Below are 12,251 nucleotides of genomic sequence, written 5' to 3'. Positions count from 1 at the left end.
CTCTCCTGAGATGCTGCCTGACCCGCTGAGTTACTCCAGCGTTTTGTGATACCTTCCATTTGTACCAGCATCTGCAGTTATTTTCCTACATAATAAGACCTTTCGCTCAGTGCAGAGGAGTTTAAAAGGAGAGGGAATGGGTTTAGAGCGATGGACCGGGAGATATGGAGGCGGAAAATAGTTTTTTCAGCCAGAGGGTGATTCACTGCCTGAGGGGAAGGTGGAGGCAGGGACTCTTGTACATATACTTGAATACGGGCCTGGATAGACTGGGTGTGGAGAGAGTGCTGATCTAAACCGAAGATAGACACAAAAAGCTGGAGTAACTCAGCGGGACAGGCAGCATCTCTGGAGAGAAGGAATGGGCGTCACGGTGGCGCAGCGGTAGAATTGCTTGCTTTACAGCTAATGCAGCGCCGGAGACCCGAGTTCGATCCCATCTGGTCGTAGTTTGTACGTTCTCCCCGTGACCTGCATGGGTTTTCTCCGAAATCTTCGGTTTCCTCCCACACTCCAAAGATGTACAGGTTTCTAGGTTAATTGGCTTGGTAATGGTAACAATTCATATCATATCATATCATATCATATCATATATATACAGCCGGTAATAGGCCTTTTCGGCCTTCCAAGTCCGTGCCGCCCAGTGATCCCCGTACATTAACACTATCCTACACCCACTAGGGACAATTTTTACATTTACCCAGCCAATTAACCTACATACCTGTACGTCTTTGGAGTGTGGGAGGAAACCGAAGATCTCGGAGAAAACCCACGCAGGTCACGGGGAGAACGTACAAACTCCTTACAGTGCAGCACCCATAGTCAGGATCGAACCTGAGTCTCCGGCGCTGCATTCGCTGTAAAGCAGCAACTCTACCGCTGCGCTACCGTGTCCCTTGTGGGTGTAGGATAGTGTTAATGTGCGGAATCGCAGGTCGGCGTGGACCCGGTGGGCCGAAGGGCCTGTTTGCATGCTGTATCTCTAAACTAAAACTAAAGGAATGGGTGATGTTTCGGGTCGCATCTGAAGAACAGTCTCGACCCAAAACGTCACCCATTTCTTCTCTCCAGAGATGTTGCATGTACCACTGAGTTACTCCAACATTTTTGTGTCTATCTTTGGATGTGGAGAGGATGTTTTCACTAGTGGGAAAGTATAGGACCAGAGGTCAAACCCTCAGAATTAAAGGACGTTCCTGTAGGAAGGAGATGAGAAGGAATTTCTTTAGTCAGAGTGTGGTGAATCTGTGGAATTCATTTCCACAGAAGGCTGTGGAGGCCAAATCAATGAATATTTTTCAGGCAGAGATAGATAGATTCTTGATTAGTACGGGTGTCAGGGGTTATGGGGAGAAAGCAGGAGAATGGGGTTCAGAGCGAAAGATAGACCATGATTGAAGGGGCGAGTAGATTTGATGGGCCGAATGGCCTAATTCTGCTCCTATAATTTACAAACTTATGAACATGAAGCGCCAACGGTAGACACAAAGTGGTGGAGTAACTCAGTGGGTCAGGCAGCATCTGTGGAGATAAGGAATGGGTGACGTTTCGGGTTGGGACCCTTCTTCAGAAGGGTGCTCCGGTTTCTTCCCACATCCCAAAGATGTATGATTTGTAGTTTAATTGGTAAATAGAATTTATCAAGAGAATCAGCGGTGAACGATGAGATTCTTATTTCACAAAATGCTGGAGTAACTCAGCAGGTCAGGCAGCATCTCAGGAGAGAAGGAATGGGTGACGTTTCGGGTCGAGACCCTTCTTCAGACTGAGATTCTTACTTGCTTCAGGTTTACATGCCCGTTCAATGCAATGACTCAATAAATAAACACACAATAAATCATCAGTCATCCAGCCCGTTGTACTATCAGCCAAAATAAGTAGTGCACCAGGTCCATAGATGGTGTAGATGGTGAGTGCTCGATGGTCAGCATCAAAGATACTAGAGGAGCAAGATGAACCACTACGTTGAAATCGCCTATACTGAAGTGTAGTACGCAAAGGAGCGTAACGTCCGCCATTTTAGTAGGCAAAACCCGCCATTCGCTATGCCTCTCGCAGTGTAATCAGTGTTTTGGGGGAACAGTATGTGTGACGATACCATTAAATGCAGAATATATCTCATCTATCAATTCACAGATTTTTGTTATTTTTCTTTTAAAATGTTTCTGCGAGTTTCTGCCTACTAAAATGGCTGCCATGACATGCTACGGTTTTTAGGGGTCGAGTGGTCTATCTTGCTCTGCTCTGTTATCTTTGGTCAGCATAGAGGCGACGCAGCTGGTAGAGGTGCTGCCTCACAGCACCAGAGACACAGATTCGATCCCAAGCTCGGGGGCTGGATGGGTGGAGTTTGCATGTTCTCCCTGTGACCACGTGGGTTTCCTCCGGGTGCACCTGTTTCTTCCCACGTCGCAAAGACGTACAATGGTATGTTAATTGGCCTCTGTGCATTCTGCGCTGAGAGTGTGGGGGAGCGGATGCAAAATTGGGACAACATACAACCAGTGTGAACAAAGTGTGTAGGAAAGAAAGCTCCAGTGCTGGTTTAAATCGAAGGTAGACATAAAATGCTGGAGTAACTCAGCGGGTCAGGCAGCACCTCTGGAGAGAAGGAATGGGTGACGTCACCCTTTGTCCCTTATTTGGGAGTGAGGAAGTTGGCAACCCTAGTTCAGGTCTGGCTGAACAATTTCTAATCTTGTGATGTGGACTCGTTAAGAAGATCTCTCTACTCGTTGACCTACTGAGGCTCCCAATTAAGTTTTGATTTTTTAGAATTCTTGCCCTGTTTTCTCAATCTTTATTATTATCTCTTTCTCAGCCCTTTATATTCCTACAAGGCACACAAAGAGTCACTAAGACCTTTCGAAGGTCGACACAAAACGCTGGAGTAACTCAGCGGGTCAGGCAGCATCTCAGGAGAGAAGGAATGGGTGACGTTTCGGGTCTGAAGAAAGGTCTCGTCCCGAAATGTCACCCATTCCTTCTCTCCAGAGATGCTGCCTGTCCCGCTGAGTTACTTCAGCATTTTGTGTCCACCAACTAGTGTGAACAGATGAACAATGGACTTGGTGGGCCGAACAACAACATTATTGTTTCCATCATGTACTTTTAACAGAAGGTATGACACAAAAGGATTGAAGATTTGCAAATTATGAAGCTAGAGGAAGGAATGTAACACCGACCGTATTTTGCATGTCTGAACATGGGTTTAGTTAATTCGTTTTATGGTTTAGAGATACAGCGCGAAAACAGGCCCTTCGGCCCACCGAGTCCGCATCGACCAGCGATCGCCGCACATTATCACTGCCCTACACACACTAGGGACAATTTTACATTTTATACCAAGCCAATTGATCCACATACCTGCACGTCTTTGTAGTGTGGGAGGAAACCGGAGATCTTGGAGAAAACCCACGCAGGTCACGGGGAGAGAACGTACAAACTCCGTACAGACAAACACACGTGGTCAGGATTGAACCCGGGTCTCTGATGCTGTAAGGCAGCAGCTCGACCATTACTCAACCCGTGCCGACCGAAACATTACTATTCATGTTTTCCAGAGATGCTGTCTGACCTGCTGGATTACTCCAGCACTTCTTTTTTTAATGTAAACTAGCAGCTGAAAGTAAGCATGCAGGTACAGCAGGCAGTGAAGAAAGCTAATGGCATGTTGGCCTTCATAACGAGAGGTGTTGAGTATAGGAGCAAAGAGTTCCTTCTGCAGTTGTACAGGGCCCTGGTGAGACCGCACTTTTAGGATTGAGTGCAGTTTTGGTCTTCTAATTTGAGGCAGGACATTCTTACTATTGGGGGAGTGTAGCGTGGGTTCACGAGGTTAATTCCCAGGATGGCGGGACTGTCATACGATGAAAGAATGGAGCGACTGGGCTTGGATTCACTGGAATTTAGGATGAAAGGGGATCTTATAGAAATATATTAAATTATTAAGGGATTGAACATGCTAGATGCAGGAAACATGTTCCCGTGTTGGGGGAGTCCAAAACCAGGGGCCTCAGTTTAAGAATCAGGGGGAGGCCATTTAGAACTGAGATGAGGAAAAACCTTTTTCACCCAGAGGGCTGTGAATTTGTGGAATTCTCTGCCACAGAAGGCAGTGGAGGCCAATTCACTGGATGCATTCAAAAGAGAGTTAGATAGAGCTCTTAGATAGAGCTCGAGCGGAATCAAGGGATATGGGGAGAAGGCAGGAACGGGGTACTGATTGTGGATGATCAGCCATGATCACATTGAATGGTGGTGCTGGCTCGAAGGGCCAAATGGCCTACTCCTGCACCTATTGTCTATGTACCTATGTATCCATGGAAATAGACACAAAAGCTGGAGTAACTCAGCGGGACAGGCAGCATCTCTGGAGAGAAGGAATGGCTGATGTTTTGGGTACAAGGTTCCAAGCATCTGGAGTTCCTTGGGTCTATTTTGATCTATTTGGGGCTGATTTATTCGAGTCCTCGAAATAAAAGCTCTATTTCAATGTAAGAGCAGGAATAGGAGCCAAAGGGTGTGAGATGACATTGGAACAGGATATTGAAAAGGATTAATGAGATACCTTATCACTGTGGGTACAGCAATCTCTTTGTCATAAAATCGACAAACACAACAATGGTTCAATGGTGTAGGAAGGAATTGCAGATGCTGGTTTACACAAAAGATAGACACAATCGGATCTTATAGAAACTTACAAAATTCTTAAGGGGTTGGACAGGCTAGATGCAGGAAGATTGTTCCCGATGTTCGGGAAGTCCAGAACAAGGGGTCACAGTTTAAGGATAAAGGGGAAGTCTTTTGGGACCGAGATGAGAAAGTTTTTTTTCACACAGAGAGTGGTGAATCTGTGGAATTCTCTGCCACAGAAGGTAGTTGAGGCCAATTCATTGGCTATATTTAAGAGGGAGTTAGATGTGGCCTTTGTGGCTAAAGGGATCAGGGGGTATGGAGAGAAGGCAGGTACGGGATACTGAGTTGGATGATCAGCCATGATCATATTGAATGGCGGTGCAGGCTCGAAGGGCCGAATGGCCTACTCCTGCACCTATTTTCTATGTTTCTATGTAAAATGCTGGAGTAATTCAGCAGGACAGGCAGCATCATTAGATCGAGGGATTGGGCTTAACATCGTGGAGCTGGCGGCCTTGCTCGAGACTGGCTTTGAGCCCCACCGTGGGGCCGTGGACTTACCATCGGAGCGTGCGACCTGGCCTTGCCTGGGATCGACGCTCTGACCGCGGCCTGCGGATGACCTGCGTGGGTTTTCTCCGAGATCTTCGGTTTCCTCCCACACTCCAAAGACGTACAGGTATGTAGGTTAATTGGCTGGGTAAATGTAAAAATTGTCCCTCGTGGGTGTAGGATAGTGTTAATGTGCGGGGATCGCTGGGCGGCACGGACTTGGAGGGCCGGAAAGGCCTGTTTCCGGCTGTATATATATGATATGATATGATATGATATTTCAACACCGAGGAGCTCGCAGTCTCAGGTGGAGACTGATGTCAGGAAGCTCCAAAGTCGCACGAGGTTCGGCCAGCCCCGACCCAGGGTCCGATCGCCTGGCGCGGGGAGCTGAAATCCCCCCCCGATGCGGGAGCTTGATCGCCCCGTTGCGGACGGCTACAGGAACCAAGATCGTCCCGTCAACGGAAGGTTTGAGTGCCCCGACCGCGGGAGAACAAAGAAGGGAAGAAGATTGATCTTTTTTTGCCTTCCATCACATTGAGGAATGTGGAGGAGTCACTGTCAAGTCAAGTCAAGTCAATTTATTTGTATAGCACATTTAAAAACAACCCACGTTGACCAAAGTGCTGCACATCTGACTAGGAAAAAAAAAGAAACATACAGTGGCAGGCAGCCAAACACAACGGCGCGGCCATCTTGAACAAAATGTTAATTCAATCACCCACAGTCCAACAATAAAAGCACTAAACAGGCACCCAAATTACCCAACCCCAAAAACCCCCCAAAACACAGTCCAACAATAAATGCATCAAACAGGCACTCAAACCACCCAACCCCAAAAACACACAAAAAAGAAACATCCATCAAAGAAACATCCATCACAGTGAGTCTCCTCCAGTCCTCTCTCTCCTCACTGTGATGGAAGGCCACAATGTCTTTCCCTTCTCCTGCTGTCCTCGCCCGCAGTCAGGTTGTTGTGGTTGCAGGCCGCACCGGACGGTCCACAGCGGGCCGAGCCCAAGGCGCGTCGCGTCGCAGCCGCTCCCGCAGCCTCCGAAAACGGCCGGCTCCGCCGATGATAAGTCCGATCCGCGGCGGGCGAACACGCTGTCGCTGTCGCTGCCGCTGTTGTTGCACGTCGGGGCGGTCGTGTGGATGTTCATGTTAAAAACTTATTTGGGCGTCTTGCTCTTTATTAGTATGACTGCAGGGCAAATCAAATTCCTCGTCCCGGTATGTCGCAAAACATACTTGGTTAATAAAGTACTATTATGATTATGATAAACGTCTTTACATAGGCGAAACCAAACGCAGGCTCGGCGATCGTTTCGCTCAACACCTTCGCTCAGTCCGCCTTAACCAACCTGATCTCCCGGTGGCTGAGCACTTCAACTCCCCCTCCCACTCCCAGTCTGACCTTTCTGTCATGGGCCTCCTCCAGTGCCACAGTGAGGCCCACCGCAAATTGGAGGAACAGCACCTCATATTTCGCCTGGGCAGCTTGCAGCCCAGTGGTATGAACATTGACTTCTCCAACTTTAGATAGTTCCTCTGTCCCTCTCTTCACCTCCCCCTTCCCAGTTCTCCCTCTATCTTCCTGTCTCCACCTATATCCTTCCTTTGTCCCGCCCCCCCCTGACATCAGTCTGAAGAAGGGTCTCGACCCGAAACGTCACCCATTCCTTCTCTCCTGAGATGCTGCCTGATCTGCTGAGTTACTCCAGCATTTTGTGAAATAAATTATGATTATGATTACGATATCCCTAGACTCCCTCTCCCCTGACAGTCTCAAGAACCGGTTCGACCCAAAACGTCACCCATTCCTTCTTTCCAGAGACGCTGCCTGTCCCGCTGAGTTACTTCAGCATTTTGTGTCTATCTTCGGTGTAAACCGGCATCTGCAGTTCTTTCCTACACATTACCTTTACTAATCAAAAATCTGTCCATCTGCAGCTTATTGACTTGGCCTCCACAGCCGAAAGTGGCAATTAATTCCACAGATTCACCGCCCTCTGACTGAAGAAATTCCTACTGAAGCTGAATATTTTGTTCCTGTTTTGGGGCGTACGCTGAGCAGAAATTGTTTGCTGCCTTCCCAAGGTGTGTGATCTTCAAAAAGTGCGTCATTAGCTACATTCGCTTTGGGATATCTTGAAAGGAATGTGTATGGTATGCCTAAAATACAAGACTGTCATTCTAGAATCAGCAATTTACCCAGACTCTGCATGGATAAGGGTGGAACGCTGGAGGCCTGAGGGGAGATCGAATTTAGTTTCAGATTTATTATTGTCACGTGTACTAAGATACAGTGGAAAGCTCTGTTTTGCCTGCTACCCAGTCAAGCCAGATAATGAGATGCACAAACCAAGCCAAACTCAAGTACAATAGGTGGACCAAAGGGAATGCAGAATATAGTCCTCAGCATTATAACACAACAGTTCCCTAGACAATAGCCAATGTCCGCAATGGGGTAGAGGTGAATCGGACAGTGCCCTAGCTTATGGAACTGTTCAGAAGCCTGATAACAGAGGGGAAGAAGCTGTTCTTGAGACTGATGGCATGGGTTCATAAGTTCATAAGTACTCGGAGCAGAGTGATGCCATTTGGCACATCACGCCTACTCTGCCATTCAATCATGGCTGATCTACCTTTCCCCCTTAACCCCATTCTCCTGCCTTCTTCCCGTAATCTTTGACACCTCTACTAATCAGGAATCTGTCAATCTCCACCTTAACAATACCCATTGACGACTTGGCCTCCACAGCCGTCTGTGACAATGAATTCCACAGATTCACCACCCTCTGACTGAAGGAATTCCTCCTCACCTCCCTTCGAAAGGTACATCCTTTCATTCTAAGGCTATGACCTCTGGTCCTAGACTCTCCCACGAGAGGAAACAACCTCTCCATAGGCTTATCCAAACTTCTGTATCTTATGTCTGATGGGAGCAGAGAGAAGATGGAACAACCGGACCAGAGGTCACAGCCTCAGAATTAAAGGTTCCTTTCATATCATATCATATATCATATCATATATAATACAGCCGGAAACAGGCCTTTTCGGCCCTCCAAGTCCATGCCGCCCAGCGATCCCCGTACATTAATAATAATAATAATAATAATACATTTATTTTATATAGCGCCTTATCGCATGCTCAAAGCGCTTTACAAAAACAATTAACATAGAAAAAAACAGACAAACTATCCTGACGGAAAAGCGGCGAATACACAACGCCAGCGTCCTCTCACGTCAGGGTCCGGCAGTAGACATTAAAAAGCACAAGACACACAGATATAATTTTTTACACAAAACAGCCATCACAGTGATTGCTCTAGGCATACCCTCACTGTGATGGAAGGCAAAGTCTTATCTCCTCCTCATTCTTCTCCCGTGGTGCCACGAGGTGATCGAGGCTCCCAACATTTTGAAGCCTCACTATCCTACACAATTTAGGGACAATTTTTACATTTACCCAGCCAATTAACCTACATACCTGTACGTCTTTGGAGTGTGGGAGGAAACCGAAGATCTCGGAGAAAACCCACGCAGGTCACGGGGAGAACGTCGGAAGGAGATGAGGAGGAACTTCTTTCATCAGAGGGTGGTGAATCTGTGGAATTCATTGCCACAGAAGGCTGTGGAGGCCGTCAATTAACATTTTAAAGGGAGAGGTAGATAGATTCTTGATTAGTGCAGGTGTCGGGGGTTATGGGGAGAAGGCAGGAGAATGGGGTTAGGAGGGAGAGATAGAACAGCCACGATTGAATGGTGGAGTAGACTTGATGGGCTAATTCTGCTCCTATTCACTTATGAACTTATGACCGGGGTGGGACAAGTCTTTGATTATGTTGGCTGCTTTTCTAAGGCAACGTGAAGGGTAGATGGAGTCAATGGTGTGAAGTCTGGTCTTGGATGGATGCGAGGAGACGAATTCCTACAAGGACAGGTGGTAACACACACCCCTCGGGCTTATAGAAACCTGCCAAGGTCAATGTTATACAACGTCATCTTAGTTCTTTCTGTTTCTATGGGATCTGTAAGAAACCCAGCAATTATTTTGGAAACACAAGGAACTGCTGAAGCTGGAATCGCGAGTCAAAGATTACCTTGTTGGCTAAACACAGCTTGTTGGACAATATCTTACTTTAGTTTAGAGATACAGCACAGAAGCGGGCACTTTGACCCACCGAGTCCGCGCCGACCTGCGATCCCCTCACACTAACATTATCCTACACACAACAGGGACAATTTACAATTTTTACCACAGCCAATTACCCTACAAACCTGTACGTCTTTGGAGTGTGGGAGGAAACCGGAGTTTCAGGAGAAAACCCACGCAGGTCACGGGGACAACGTACAAACTCCATACAGTGCAAAGCTTTGTTTTGCCTGCCACCCAGTCAAGTCAGACTAATCAAGCCAAACTCAAGTACAATAGGGAGAGCAAAGGGAATATAATTCTCAACAGTTCCACAGACAATAGGCAATGTCCGCAATGGGGTAGAGGTGAATCGGACAGTACCCTAGCTTATGGAAGAACTGTTCAGAAGCCTGATAGCAGAGGGGAAGAGGCTGTTCTTGAGGTTGATGGCATGGGTTCATAAGTTCTCGGAGCAGAATTATACCATGTGGCACATCATGGTCAGGATCGAACCCGGGTCTCTGGCGCTGTGAGGCAGCAACTCTACCCCTATGGCACCAGGCCTGTGGAGGGAAATGGACGGACGATGTTTTGGGTCAAAACTTCCTTCACCGACCCCAAATGTCATCCATTTCCTCCACAGATGTTGCCTGACTCACTGGGTGCGCCCAGCACTTTGTTTTTTTTGCCAGTAATTATTTATCTGGCCCTGTCAGCTCTTGAGGAGGAAGTGCTGATTCACTTGTTTGAAGACTTGGAGCCCATGCCAGATATAGATATGCTGATGAGAGGGAGTTTCTGGTTTCTGGTGTGACCTTGAGATGGCGCAGCAGGAGAAGGGTCTCGACCCGAAACGTCACGCATTCCTTCTCTCCCGAGATGCTGCCTGACCCGCCAACTTACTCCAGCATTTTGTGTCCACCTTCGATTGAAAGCAGCATCTGCAGTTTTTCTCCTACACAGCTGGTTCAAAAGCACCCGAGGGACCCCGGTTCGATCCTGACCTTGCGTGCTGGCAATGTGGAGTTTGCACATACTCCCTGTAACCGCCTGAGTATCCTCTGTTCACCTCCCACATCCCAAAGATGTGGTTTGGTCTGTTAATTGACTGCTGTAAATTCCATCCCCATGCCCTCCCTGTGTGGCTGTGAGGGAGTTTTAATTTTAGTTTTCGTTTTAGCATAGATACAGGCCCTTCGGCCCACTGGCACAGTGGCTCAGCTGGTAAAGCTGCTGCCTCACAGCGCCCGAGACCCAGGTTCGATCCCGACCTCCGATGCTGTCCATGTGGAGTCCACGCTGACCATCGATCACCCGTTCACACTAGTTCGATGTTGTCTTACATTTAGATTTATTTTAGATTTAGAGATACAGCGCGGAAACAGGCCCTTCGGCCCACCGGGTCCGCGCCGCCCAGCGATCCCCGCACATTAACACTATCCTACACCCACTAGGGACAATTTTTACATTTACCCAGTCAATTAACCTACATACCCGTACGTCTTTGGAGTGTGGGAGGAAACCGAAGATCTCGGAGAAAACCCACGCAGGTCACGGGGAGAACGTACAAACTCCGTACAGACAGCGCCCGTAGTCAGGATCGAACCTGAGTCTCCGGCGCTGCATTGACTGTAAGGCAGCAACTCTACCGCTGCGCCACCGTGCCGCCCTGTCAGCTCTTGAGGAGGTGGTGCTGATTCACTTGCTTGAAAACTTGGAGCCCATGCTAGATGTAGATGAGCATCTACTTTTGCATCCACTGCCAACACACTGGGGGAAATTTTACAGAGGGCCAATTAACCTGTAAACCCGCACGTCTTGGTGATGTGGGAGGGAACCGGAGCACCCGCAGGAAACCGGAGCACCCGGAGAAAAACCCTCGCGGTCACAGGGAGAACGTGCAAACTCAACGCAGACAGCACCCAAGGTCAGGATGGAACCCGGGACTCTGGGACTGTGAGCCAGCAGCTCTACCCGCTGCACCACCGTGCCAAAGGAATCGAGGAAAGAGGTTGGGAAAATGAGGGGAATAAAATCGTCGAGCCTAGGATGAATGTAAAATGGGTAGCTTGAAGGTCAGCATCGATACGATGGTGGGTTTTCTCCAGAAGCTGATCGGACTGGAGGCACGGTGGCGCAGCGGTAGAGTTGCTGCCTCACAGCGCCAGAGACCCGGGTTCCATCCTGACTACAGGTGTGCTGTCTAAGTGGAGTTTGTATGTTCTTCTCGTGACCACGTGGGTTTCCTCCAGGTGCTACGGTTTCTCACCCCACATCGCAAAGTCGTGCAGGTTTGGAAGTTAATTGGCCCTCTGTGAATTGTTCCCAGGTGTGTAGAGAGTGTGAAAACATAGAACAAGTTTGGTTTAGTTCAGTTTAATTTGGTTTAGTTGAGTTTGGTTTGGTTTAGTTTAGTTTGGTTTGGTTTAGTTTAGTTTAGTTTAGGTTAGTTTAGTTTAGAGATACAGCACAGAAACAGGCCCTTCGGCCCACCGAGTCCACACCGACCAGCGATCCCCTCTCGACCCGAAACGTCACCCATTGCCTCTCTCCTAGATGCTGCCTGACCTGCTGAGTTACCCCAGCATTTTGTGATCCATGCACCAGGACTAGACAATAGACAATAGGTGCAGGAGAAGGCCATTCGGCCCTTTGAGCCAGCACCGCCATTCAATGTGATCATGGCTGATCATTCTCAATCAGTACCCCGTTCCTGCCTTCTCCCCATACCCCCTGACTCCGCTATCCTTAAGAGCTCTATCCAGCTCTCTCTTGAATGCATCTATCCTCCACACTAGGGACAGTTCACAATTTTTACCGAAGACAATTAACCTACAAACCTGCACGTCTTTGGAGTGTGGGAGGAAACCAGAGCACCCGGAGAAAACCCACGCAGTCACGGACATTAACGCACAAA

This window comes from Rhinoraja longicauda, chromosome 41 (assembly GCF_053455715.1).
Source record: "Rhinoraja longicauda isolate Sanriku21f chromosome 41, sRhiLon1.1, whole genome shotgun sequence".
NCBI classification, from domain to species: Eukaryota; Metazoa; Chordata; class Chondrichthyes; order Rajiformes; family Arhynchobatidae; genus Rhinoraja; species Rhinoraja longicauda.
The sequence above is the reverse complement of the archived record's forward strand: the minus strand, read 5'-3'. Positions refer to the sequence as shown.